At 42.3% G+C, this 13253-nt stretch overlaps 1 long non-coding RNA gene across 1 annotated transcript in view; it reads right to left on the minus strand.

Annotated features, from left to right (window-relative positions):
• Window positions 1-13253, minus strand: part of LOC138921719 (uncharacterized) — a 283572-nt gene that overhangs the window by 219768 nt on the left and 50551 nt on the right. Inside the window, exon 2 of the long non-coding RNA XR_011434553.1 lies at window positions 5240-5348. This is a non-coding gene — a long non-coding RNA (uncharacterized lncRNA). The remainder of the gene's footprint in view (window positions 1-5239; window positions 5349-13253) is intronic.

The raw sequence follows: 13253 nt of genomic DNA on the forward strand, positions 1-13253 counted from the left end.
GATAATCCAAATTATGTCTGTGGGTGTGCATTTTGTTTTGTTTTGTTTTTATTTTTTTTGGCAGGGGAAGAGTCGCCCTAAGCTAACATCTGTTGCCAATCTTCCTCCTTTTTCCTTCTTTTTGCCCCCCAAAGCCCCAGTACATTTGTGTGTAGTTATAAATTGTGGGTGTGTGTTTCATCAGGAAAAAGAGATTTTCTTTGCTTGGGCTGCTTGTCTGTGTTTTGATGGCCTAATGAGGGAGGAGAAAGCACTTTGCCAGCTGCAGAGATCATATGAAGCTAAAGATGTTAAAATGCGAGGCTGCCTGTGGATGACAAGGCCATTGGGAGTCTGAAACACCTCATAACAAAGAAATCTTTGGCCATGGTTTTCTCTAAATCAATGGTTCTCAATCCTAGCTACATATTGGGGAACTCTAAAAAATATTAATGCCTGGGCCCCACCACCACTGATTCTGCTGTCACTGGTCTTGGGCATGGCCTGGGCATCAGAATTTTTAAAAACTCCCAGATGACTTTAATGTGTAGCCAAGGTTGAGAAACAATCACAGAGTGAGGATTTTTGGATGCCTGACTCCTGCCTACACCTTGTGCTGCTTGTCTGGCTTAAATGCAGACCTGTAGAGATATCCTCTGGAGACTTCGCTGGACCCAGCCGGAGGAGGTGAATCATTGGGACAGGATCAGAAAATTTGCATATGAGTCCTGGATGTGTGACCTTTAAACTGTGTGACTTTGGGCAATTCACAACTTTGGCAATGATAATACCAATATGAGAGCTAGCATTTATTGTGCACTGAATATGGACTGGTAATTAGACATGGTAAACTTGTCTAGTCCCCAATAACAACCCAAGGTAGACATTATTATCCCATTTTACAGCAGAGGAAACTGAGGCTTACCCATATTCAGTGACTTACCCATGTTTTTCTTTATTTGCAAAGTGAGTATAACAATAACCTGTCATACATAATGATCAAATGAAATAACATACACAAAAGTTCTTTGTAAATTAAATCACTGTACATAAATTTAGTAAACATACAGCAATGTGGAAAAAGCATGAGATTTAGCTTCAGACAGACTTGAGTTTCTATCCCAGTTCCGTCCACTTAATAGTATTGCAACCTTAAGGAATTTACTTAGCATCCTTTTGACTGTGTTTTTAAAAGCATATAATGGAGATAATAATATTTTTGTAGGATTCTTGTGGATTTTAGATAATGTACTTAAAGATCAAAGCATAGGGCTTGGAACTACAGCTCAATAAAAGCAGTAATTGTCATTTCCAACTGTTTGAATCTCTGTAAGATCAGGTAGTTCCTGCTCCCAAACTTAAGATTAATAGCTATTAAATCTGGAACTTGGTTTTTGCCTTTGTTGTTAGTATTATTGGAGTTCTATTTTTTCTATGTTTCATTCTGGATTTTGAAACATTAGGGTTGGGTTTTGGCTTTGCATATACTCCATCTAAAGACTTGTTGGTCTATCTCTATACAGTCATGCATCACTTAATGACGGGGATATGTTCTGAGAAATGCGTCCTTAGGCCATTTTGTGGTTGTGCGAACATCATAGAGTGTACTTACACAAATCTAGATGGTACATCCTACTACACACCTAGGCTTTACGGTACTAATCCTATGGGACCACCGTTGTATATACAGTCTGTCACCCACCATGCAGGCATGACTGTAGTTAAACAGAGCCTACTGTTTGGTCGATACCTTATCAATAAGAGAGGACTGATAGTGAATCTCTACCTCCATTGTAGCAGGGCCTGGAAAGTCAATTCACCTTGGCCACCATATTCCTCAATGTCCTGCTCAGAGTATCCACTAGGAGCTTCAGGATTTACATGGAAATTTGCAAACCCCAAGTCTCAACCCAGGTCTCACTCTGCTTAGGATTCAAACTGTCTAACAGTCATTACAGAGAAATCTGTGCCACCTTAAAAAAAATGAATGAGCTTTTAAACCATTTCAACCAACTGAGGCAAATTACTTCACTGAAAAATGAAAAAGGTTTAGAAGCCAAAGAGTCAACACTGTAGTGTAAACTATCCGTTGGACAAGCAACAGTCCCCTTATGTAGGCAATGGTGTGGGTGGCTTACCTTAGCACTCCTGGGTGATTATTTAAATATTTTCTAACATGTATGTCAAAAGAGAAGAACAAGTAACATGATGTGTACTTACTCCTGCTTAAATAGCCACCATGAGATGCTGATACCAGCAAGTATGTCATGACATTTACACAACTCACATATTCCTTTGGTTCCATTTCATCACCAAATATCTGTTTAATACTTACTATAAATGAAACATGTGAGGGATACAGATGTCATGTATGACGTAATCCTTATGCTCAAAGAGTGTATAATTTATTTGGAAAGACAAGATTCTACATAGATTACAATTCAAAATCAGCATATAATTAAATGATTGCTTCTGTAGTCCAAATGAGGTAGAAGTGCTGTTTGAGTTTTTATGAATGTGAGATCAGTGTGAGACAGGGTGACTTGGGAGAGATGATAAAATGTGAGGCAGATCTTGAAAGAACAGAGGTATTTTGGTAACAGAGAGGGCAAAAGTATTCTAGAGGACAGGAATTTTATGTATCCTATAAAGATTGCATGACTATGGAGTGTTCCAAATTAGTATTTGCTCATCCTCTCTCTCTCTCTTTTTACCCCTTCTTTTATTTTCCTCTCTCCTTTCCTCTCTCATAGGACAAGACCAGTTGCTAAACCAAGTAGAACTCTGAGGAGAATCAAAACATGTTAACTACTGGCTTCTATAGGGAACTGACCTGCTCTGAAGAGATGCACTGGGCTTCTGGCAGGTTCCTGCCTCCACCATGAAGATATTTATAACCAAGGCAGAAGATAGATAGCTCCCATACTACGGTTCAAACTTCCCTGGTCATGGTGTTGTATGAAACTACTCATGATGCAGGGTCTCTTAATGTCATACTTTCACATCTCAATTATGCCCCTGTGTTTGATGTGATCTGCTAGTCACTGTGCTTCCCCAAATACTCAGACCACACTTCTAAATGTTCCTCTATCAACAGCATGGAGGCCTATATAGTGACTATCGGCCTCTGCCTGGTCTGTGTTCCATTCTGGCCTTGGACAGTCAGCATATCCACTGACTGCACGTTCATCTGTTCCTTCCAGCTTGGCCTGAGCACATTACCTGTGACTATGGCTTTGCCTCTGTGTCCAGAGTGCACACATTCTCCTTTCTTTCTACATTAATGGACTTCCCTGACTCCAAGTTGTGACTCCTTTCTTGGCCATCCACTTTCCACTCACAACTCTACCCATGGCTTTTACTGCCACCTCCACACTGGTTATTCTTAAGTTTGGTTCTTCATCCCAAACTTCCCTCCTGGTTCCAGATCTGTATTGCTGACTGCTGGCTTGATATCTCTATCTGGAAGTTCCACACACAGTTCAACACCAACCTATCCAAATTTATATTCTTCCCTTCTCCCAAATTTGTCCTTCCTTTCATTCACTTTCTCAGCCCATGGTGCCACCATCTGCCTTGTTATCTGTGTTAAGATTTGTTGTGGCCCTAAGTGACAGAAACCCAAAAGAACAGTGGCTTAGACAAAATAAAGAAGCTTATTTTTCTTTCATGTAATTGAGAGTACTTCAAGGCTGATGTGGCAGCTCTGCAATCATAAGGGACCCAAGTCCTTTCAACCTTGCTGCTCTGCCCTCCTCAATATATAGTTTCCACCTTGTGTCCTGAGATGGCTGCTCCACATCCAGCCATCTTGGCTGCATTCCAGTCACCAAAAAGGAGGAAAGGGGAGGAGAAGGGCCTGCTCCTTCCCATTAAGGACTCATCCTGGGAGTTTCACATACCACTTTCCGTTAACAGCCATTGGCCAGAACTGAGTCACCTTGGCTGCAAAGGTGGCTGGGAAATATGGGCTTCTTCCATTCTCATTAAAATTCAAGGTTTCTATTACTAGGAAAGAAGGGAATAATGTAATTTGGGGAGACAGCTAGCCAGCAATATGAGAGTCACTCTCATCCCCTGCCATTTCCTCACCCTCCATGATCAACATTTCTCACAACTCTATCTCCTAAATTGCTCTCAAGCTTACTCAGGCTTCATCTCTCACACAGACTATTATGAAAACCTTCAGAAGGAGTTTTCTGAGTTCAGGCTCATGGTCCCCTATATATTCCATCCATTCACCACAGGTCACTAAAGTTTTCTTTCAAACATGCAAATTTAATGATCATTTTTGTTTGATTCTCTACTGCCTTCAGGACAAAGTCTAAACTCTTAGGAGTTGGTATATAAGCCCACTTCTCCTTGAACTTACCCAATCCTCCAGTCATAGGGAACTTGCATTTGCTGGAAGAAACAACACTCTTCCATTCCCCTTACCTTTCCATGCTGTTCCCTTTGCTTAGAATGTCCTTCTTTCCTTGTCTTGACAAATGAACACCTACTTCCCCTCCCAGCCCCAGCATAGACTTCATCTGCTCTGGGAGGTCTCTGCTGACTCTCCCAGGCTGTAATGTGTGGCCCCATAGCACCTGCACCAACTTCCATACAAGCACATTGCTTTAGAATTGTAGGCTTACAATTCTAGAATGTGAGCTCCAAGGCTTATTCATCTTTTTTTTTTTTTTTTTTTTTTTTGCTGAGGAAGATTCACCCTGAGCTAACATCCACACCAATCTTCCTCCATTTTTTAGTTTCTGGGCTGCCAGCACAGCATGGCTGCTAACAGAGCGGTGCAGGTCCACACCCGGGAACTGAACTCAGGCCGCTGAAGTGGAATGCACCAAACTTAACCACTAGGCCACCGGAGCTGGCCCAAAGGCTTATTTATCTTTGAACCCCTAACCTCCAAGAACAGTGCCTGGTCCAGAGCAGGAGTTCAATGGATGTTTATTGAACAAGTGAATGAAGAAAATAAAATACCTAAACTTGTTAGAATTGTGTTCAAAATTAGAGTAAACAGACTTTGAGTGAAGGCTTGAGGACTTTTCCTATATACAAAGTGACTAAACCTAATATATAAACTCAAAGACATTTATTCGGAGTATTTGATCCTTGTCAACTGCTTTCTTATTCTTAACGGTGATATGAGTAGTTGATATCATTACATAAGTGACTTCCTAATATGAAGTATTATTATAATATGCTCAAAATTCAGTATAAGAAATGCAGCATAAAAAAGAATAAAAAATATAATTCTCACCTTGAAGTCTATTGATAAAAATCTTGGACAGGAGTCAGATAATCTCCCTTCTAGTTGTGGCTGAGCAACTAGCTTGGACAGGTCAATTAACTTTCTGGGTTTCAGGTGCCTGCAAATGAGAGATTTGAAAAAGATGATGTCTGAGTTCTCCTCCAGCTCAAACATGCTATAATTGTGTAAAGCCATGCTCTGAAAGAAAGTTGATGTGTTTTGCATTACAAAGCATTTTCTGCCTTGGGTATTTTATTTCGACTTGGGAAAAATAAACTCAGATCTCTTAAAAGAAAGATCTTGAATGCACGGAAGTAAGGTCCAGGTAAAGATGGTCTTAAAACAGGAGAGCAATAGAGTTGAGGTGGAAAATGAGGTTTGTGACCCAGCCCCTTTTCTCCCTCTGTCCTCACACTGTCCTATTTATTTTTTAGGGCAAGAGATGAAAGTAGGTTGGGCTGGAAGGGGGATGGGCAAAGGGGCATCCTGCAGCTGCAGTTTCCTTTCATGTCCCCCCTAAACCTGGTGACAGGGTGGAGGAAAAGCTAATTGAGGTGGGATGACTTCCGATGTGCCCGAGGGTCCTAAGTCCTTTCATCTCCCGTCTCCCTCTGAACATTTCAAACATGCGTAATGACAAAAACCAAGACTGCAATCCTGACAGGGCTCGGCTGAGCATTTTCTGCTGCAATATGTGCTTGCTAGACTCTGGGGCCTGGGGGGTTTTGCGAGGGGAGACTGAGGACTTGGCTGCCTCTCTCTCTTCCAGATGAAAAGGCGGCTGCCTTTGGAATTTCTGTGTTGATGGTTTGACAGATATGAAAGTGGAAATACCTGTGATTGAGAAAGCAAATGAGAGGCTGATTTCTCCTAAAAGAGGTGGGAATTGTACTCTCTGAGGAATGCAGTGTGACGTGGGAGTGTCTGAACTAGTCCCCAGAAGGTTCTAATGGGATTCTCTCCTTCAATAACTTTTTCAAGCCCTGAGGCTCTGTCATACAAGGCTACATTCTGCTGACTGAGCATGCTCCTGAGGTGGTTAACAAGTAGCTCTGTTCTTAGCTCCTAGCAGGCAGGAGTTTCAGTTGTTCCAGCTTCTATCCAGGATGTTTGGATTCTTGATGGTATTTTGGGTTTTTGTTTTTGTTTTTTTGATAGTTTGTGTGGTAAATGGATGGAGTGATCTTTGAAAAAGACCTCCCACGCTTCCAGTTTCCACGTTACTTTGGGGAACTTGGCAAAAGAGGAGCCATTAGCTCTATCAAATATGTAGCTGTGGTCCTTTGTAATGGTCTTCACTGCAAATAATTACCCTTGACCTCTTCACCCCAGACTAGATGGGCGCCATATTGTTTGCAAGGTACTCCCTTGTCAAGCCCTAATTTCCCTGCACTTGGAAACCAGCCATCTGTACAAATGCTGCAGTAAGTAGCAGGGCCTGTGGATATATTCTTGCCCTCCCCAGCACTCTCTGTGGGGCTCTCAAGAGGATGGGTTATCTTCCAAACATCTTTTACATTCACTTGGCCATTTTCCCTCTAACTTTTAACTAAATTCACATGGCACAAAATGGAAAAGGTACAAGAGTATTTGGTGAAAAGTCTTCCTCTTACTCCTGTCCCCCAGCCTGTCTTCCCCTCCAGGGGTAACCAATGTTACTGGCTTTTCTGAATCCTTCCAAAGATTTGATACTTATACAAACAATGTTGTATACAGGCTATTTTTATTCCTTTATAAACTCAAATGATAGCATACTATCCACAGCTGGCCCCTTGCTTGACTGACTTATGTGTCTTGGAACTTTTCCATCATCAGTCTGTATATACATACCTCATTCTTTTTTTATGGCTGCACAGCATTACATGGCATGCATGTGCCATAATATATTTAACCAACTAGGAGGCCATTTTTAACTTTGAGAAATAAATGTACAGAAAACACTGCTGCAGGGAAGAGCATCATTGCAGTTTCCTCTTTTCCTGTTGGGGTAAGTTATGTGGTGTCTGTGTCTCCTCCCAGGTACACTAAGTTTGGTGCTGAACTTTCCCATGGCCTGAAGTCTGCATAGCACCTCACCTCTCTGCGACCAGACTCCTGATAGCTGGGAATAATTTTCTTTGCCCCAGTGAGAAAGTTGGATTTCTAACCTCTCAACCTATACTATTTTATTAGCAATACTACTTTTATATAGTTTCTATTATTATGCTCTGGGCATGAGAAAAATTTGTTTCACCATTTCTAGGCCACTTAAGACTGTGATGTCACTGGGATGTCACAGCAAGTAACTGCCATATTACCCTATTCCCTAGTGTCATATGCATGTCGTCAGGCAACTCCACTGTACCTAGACACACATCACAGGTCACAGAGAAATCACTAGTGAACCCAGGTTTGTTTTAGGAGTTGGATAACAGCATTCTTTGTGTTTAACAGTAGCTATCCGTTCCTTTACATAGCTCAACAATATATAGGGGGCCCAGACTGAGCTTCCCAGGGAAGAATCATCTGTTTTATCTTTTCGCCTTCAGTGCCTACCACAGTGCCTGGCATCTAGTAAGTATTTACTATAGGCTAAAAGATTTGGATATTTGGAAAATAATATTAGAAAAGGTAAATCATGTTGAGTTTTACATAAAGTCCATGTCTCTGACAAGGTTTGATCAGAGAAGCAAAACCATAAGCAATTACATAAAATAAGGAATTTGACTTTACACAATCAAGGAAGCTGATTAGTTTTTGTATGGCTATTGCTTCTTCACCAGGTGCTAGGTTGAAGTCATGGGACAGGCAGTCAGAAAGGAAAGATGGATATGAGGATAAGCTAGAACTTATGAGTCTCTAACTGCCCTCAAGCCTCCAGTTCAGTAATGCAGTGATATGACAGAGAACCTGGTGTCCTTCATCACAAAGCTGCACACGGACTTGACGCAGGAGTCAAAGAATCTGAATATGTAGTTGGAGCTAGAGGAACCGCAGACCTGACTGTTGCCCCCAAAGCTGCATACACTGACCCAGGAGTTAGAGAACCTATAGAGGGTCAGGAAGGAGCTGGAGGAAATGTGGGCCCAGCTGCTGCCCCCATACCAACAGGGTAGGTAGGTTAGCAGATCAGCGACAACATGTGGGAAGTGCAACAGCATCTGTAACCCTGCGCTGTCCTTCCAAGTAGAAAAAAGAATATGGCTGCTGCTTCACTTCCACCGTCCAAATCTTACCCAAAACGTCTACTGCGGCTCACGTGAATCAAAAACTATGCAGAGAAGGGAACTCTGAGAAATGTAGTTCCAGGTTAGCTAAGTTGACAGTACAAATCTACCACAGTCCCAACAATAGTGTTTGCTTTCCTCTGATATTACCCCAAATCAGGTTCTCTAAAAGGAAACATTCACAGACTATAAAGTAGCTTCCCAATTTAATCTTCAGCTTCTACGGAGAGGCAAAGAAGAATGTTATATCTTTCCATTGTTCCCCAAAGATAACATTTTCGTTCCCATGAGAAACTCATGATTTTATTGGGAATACAAGAAACACTGTCCCTAAAATAATTTTTTTGTTTTCTTTCTGCTTTTTCTCCCCAAATCCCCCCAGTACGTAGTTGTATATTTTTAGTTGTCAGTCTTTCTAGTTGTGGCACGTGGGACGCTGCCTCAGCGTGGCCTGGTAAGTGGTGCCATGTCCGCGCCCCGGATCCGAACCAGCGAAACCCTGGGCCGCCTGAGCGGAGTGTGTGAACTTAATCCCTCGGCCACAGGGCCAGCCCCAATAATCTTCTTTATAAAGACAAAAGTATTCATCTCCAGATTAGATCATAGAGTGCAGTTTAGGCAGGGAAAAAAGACAATCGTGTTTTACTGGTAACTGTTTCTTAGTTAAATATTTTTCTCAGCCGTCTCAAGGTTAAAAAATGGTGTGCATATGAGCTTTTTTTTTTCCTTCTTCTTGAATTTATTTTCATTTTACTCTTAAATTTTCTAAAAGCAGTAAAATCCCCTGATAGTAGATCTCAGAGATTCTATTAGTGCTTTAAAAAGGAGATATTTTCAGCCCATTCCAAAGTTGCTCAGTTCTCTCCAAACACCATGGTAGACTGCACAGTTGGTCCCAATTTTTCACTCCTTCTTGTATCCCACCTTTGTTGTGTGACTTCACAGTTCCTCTGATTAGAGGGACAAAGTATATTTCCTCACCGCTTGACTTTGGGCTTGGCCATGTGATTGGCCCTGGCCAATGATATGTTGGCAGAAACAACAGTGGCCGGTTCTAAGCCTGGGCCTTAAGTGACCTTGTGTCTTTTGCTTGCCTTCTTGTACCTCTGCCATCCCATGAGAAGAACTTGTCCTCGGGAATGCAACTCTTCAGGCTGGTCCCCAAAGTACAAATCATGGAGTGGAGCTGCTCTAGGTGACCTGAAGATCTGTGAGAATGAAGGATTGCTGTTTGAAGCCAGTGAATTTTGGGGTGGTTTGTTACATAGCACTTTTGTGGAAATATCTGCTCCAGTTATCTTTTGCTACGTAATCCCCCCACCAATACCAAAATACAAAACGAAACAAAATTTAGTGGCTTGCACCAGCAACAACCATTTATTTGCCTACAGATCAGCAATTTGTGCAGAGCTCTGCAGTGAAGGCTGGTCTCTCCCCAACATGGGACAGCTCAAATGGGGCTGGAAGACCTGCTTCCAAGAGGCTCACTCACGTGACTGGCAAGTCGGTGCTGGCTGCCAGCAGCAACTCACTGTGGCCTCTCCACAGGCACCTCTCCTTGGGTTGCTGGTTTCCTGACACATGGTGGCTGAGTTCTAAGAATGAGCATCTCAAGAGACAGAAAGTGAAAGCTGCCAGTTTCCTAAGGCCTGGGCCCAGCATTTGGCCCAGCCTCACTTCTGCCATATTCTAGCAGTCAAGCATTCACAGAGCCCATATTCAAAGGCAGAGGATATAGACTTTGCTTCTTGAGGAGTGTCAAAGAATTTTGGGACCATGTTCTAAAACTGCCGCAATACCTAACTGATATAGACACCTTCAGGCACAAACCCTTCTACCAGCAATGGAAAATATATCTTGGGGGTAAGAAATGAAAAGGAAGGAGTAAGGGAAACACAGAAGAGGGACGTGAGACCTATCACTCACCTTGTATCCCTCTTTTTAGAAGTTTCTCAGTTTCTAATCTAGCAACAGAACAAAAGAAGCTACCAATATTTGTGTGGCTCACTTGGCAATTAGAAACATTAAAAGAACTTTGAACTTGAGGAGTTGGAGAAGGAATTTGACAAAACAAAATTTAGGCCACTGTGATGTTATGAATAGAAAAAGAACTTTAATCAGGTGATCTGGCTCTGTCTCTATTCTGTTCTACTTTAGTGTGACCTCTGGAACATTACTTAACCTCTCTGGGTCTCAGGTCTTTCATCTGTAAAATGAAATGAACAGGGTGGTATTTGAGATTTCTTCCTGTTCTGACACTCTATGAATCATTGTCATTTTCTTTATGACTCTGACATCTAGATGATGGCCTAGACTTTCTATATTTAACGCCTCAGAATCTATTTTTGCAACATGCCCTCAATAATGAATGGGATTCCTTAGCAAAACCAAACCTTACAAGGTCTGAGCAATAACGAGCTTCAGAATAATGATGACTGGGCTGAGTGGGACAGCCTCACTAGAGGCTGAGCACTCACTTCTCTCTGTAATTGGAATAAAATGAAAACATCTTTTCTCCCTCCACTTTAGCATAGAAGAGGCTGACTAATATTTTCAAAGGAAGTTTACTAAAAACTAGAGAAACAAAGTAGAAACATCCCCAAAATAAAAATAGTATAAAAAATATTCATTTTTAAATACAGGAAATAAAAGCAATAAAGAGTTTTTCTGAGCTGGTATCTATGCTAAATAGTAACCTCCTGTCCCTGTGGTGCTGTTGATTAAACCTAAGAAGACCCAGGTTCAAATCCCCCCTCTGCCATTTAAGTCTTTTACCTGAGCTAAGTTACCCAAGCATATTGAGCCTTAGTTTATTCATCTCTAAGATAAAGATAATCATGCCTGCCGTGGCCTGAATATTTGTGTCCCCCCAAAATTCGTATGTTGAAATCCTAACCTCCAAGGTAATGTTATTTGGAGGTGTGGCCGCTGGGAGGTGCTTAGATCATGAGGGCAGAGCCCTCATGAACGGAATTAGTGCTCTTATAAAAGAGATCCCACAGAGCTCCTAGCCCCTTCCATCACGTGAGGACACCACCAGAAGTCGGCAGTCTGCAAGCTGGGAGAAGGCTTTCGCCAGAACCTGACCATGCTGGCACTCTCGTCTCAGACTTTTGGCCTCCAGAAGTGTGAGAAAAAAATCTATTGTTTATAAGCCACCAAGTCTGTGGTATTTTGTTACAGGAGCTTGAACTGACTAAGACAATACCTATTGCTCACACTTGTTGTTAGGACTAAATTAGATAATATAGGCAAAGCAGCAGGCTCAGAGAAGGTTGACTTGGCTTGGGGTCCATGAAAAGCAGACCCAAAGATAAGGATTCTGGTGCATATGGTTTACTGGGGAGGTGCAGGGAATACAGAGAGGGAAGTGGAGGAGTGAGGGAAGAAAAGGCAGCCAATGAAGGGCATGATTATTAAGACAGCTACCAGAGTGGGTTAGTAAATCCCACTGGGGAAACGCTAGGAACTAGTATAAACACATGCTTCAGATAACCTCCCTCAGGAATCGAGGAGGCTGGGGTATTTATACACCCACTTCTGTCAGTCGTTGTCAGGGCTGCTCCTGGGGGTGAGAATTCCCCAGCAGTTATGGCTTGCTGTGAGAGGTTGGAGTGGTCCTCTGGAGAAAACCCGCAGGCAGAGATGGAAATACTAGCAGGTGGAAGTTGTCCAGAGCACACTATGTCAGGTCTAAGGAGCATGGGCAGTGTGTGGATAGCACTGTGCAAAAGTACTCACCAAATGTTCATTCCTCTTTTTTCTCCCAGTCCCTAATACAAATTGGTGGCACCAAACTCAATTTCCTTCCCTCCAGATTCTAAATTTTATTTTCTAATCAGAGAGACATTGCTGTTTCACAACTTAAAAGACAACAATGACTAACATGAACTCATTGAACATGAGTATAGAAACTGCTGCCATAGACTCCTTTCCCCCCTTCCCCACTCCCCCAGTCCCAGGGCCATAAGCCAGAGACAGCTGAACTTCCATCTGAAGACTGACACCTATAACACTCCACGGAGCACTGTTAAGGGAGAGGCCTGAGGATGTTAACTTGGCCCAAGAGTTCCATTTTCAAGGCCAAGGACTAGGAAGTCCACCATGCCCCTCATACTGTCCACCTCAGCACCCAAATGCAAATCTCTCTGGCCCTCCATTCTCACTTGTACTCCCTGAGACATACTGTCCTGCTCTTCCTCTCCTGCTCTAGCTGCAACCCTTCCCCCCAAATTGTTTATCTGTACCCTTTGGAGGTGCCCAGGAGCCTCTAACTTGTCACCAGGTATTTTCTTCATCTCCTTGCTTTACTAGAAACTTCATTCTTCTTGTCCAATAATTGGAAACATTGCAGAAGACCATTTCTGAATTTCTTCCTCAGAATCCTCTAAGCCTGAACTGCATCATTGAACTTATAGTGAAATCACACAGCTTGGCACCACTATAAATTCCTGGTCATCAATATTAAAATATCAAATAGACCCTTAGCTCAACCCTCCCAGCTTGCTAGGTTTTCCTGATCCATGCAACTATTTCCAACATTGTCCATTCTGTTCATACTCTTGACTCTCTCGTGGGCCGTCATTCTCAACAAATGATTCTATTTCCTACTTCACACATTAGTCAAGACTTCCTTATATATTCTATCATCAAATCAGTCCTCATCCTTTCATTTTTCCCTGCTGTTTTGTTGGGGGAGCCTAATGCCTTTGTTCTCCTTTTGTCTGGATCCATCCCTTCCTACCTTCTCAAGAATCTTGTTGCCTTAACTCTGCCCTCTATCTTTAATTTTGAAGCTCTCCATTCCTAATCAGCAT

This window comes from Equus caballus, chromosome X, assembly GCF_041296265.1.
Source record: "Equus caballus isolate H_3958 breed thoroughbred chromosome X, TB-T2T, whole genome shotgun sequence".
Classification (NCBI taxonomy): domain Eukaryota; kingdom Metazoa; phylum Chordata; class Mammalia; order Perissodactyla; family Equidae; genus Equus; species Equus caballus.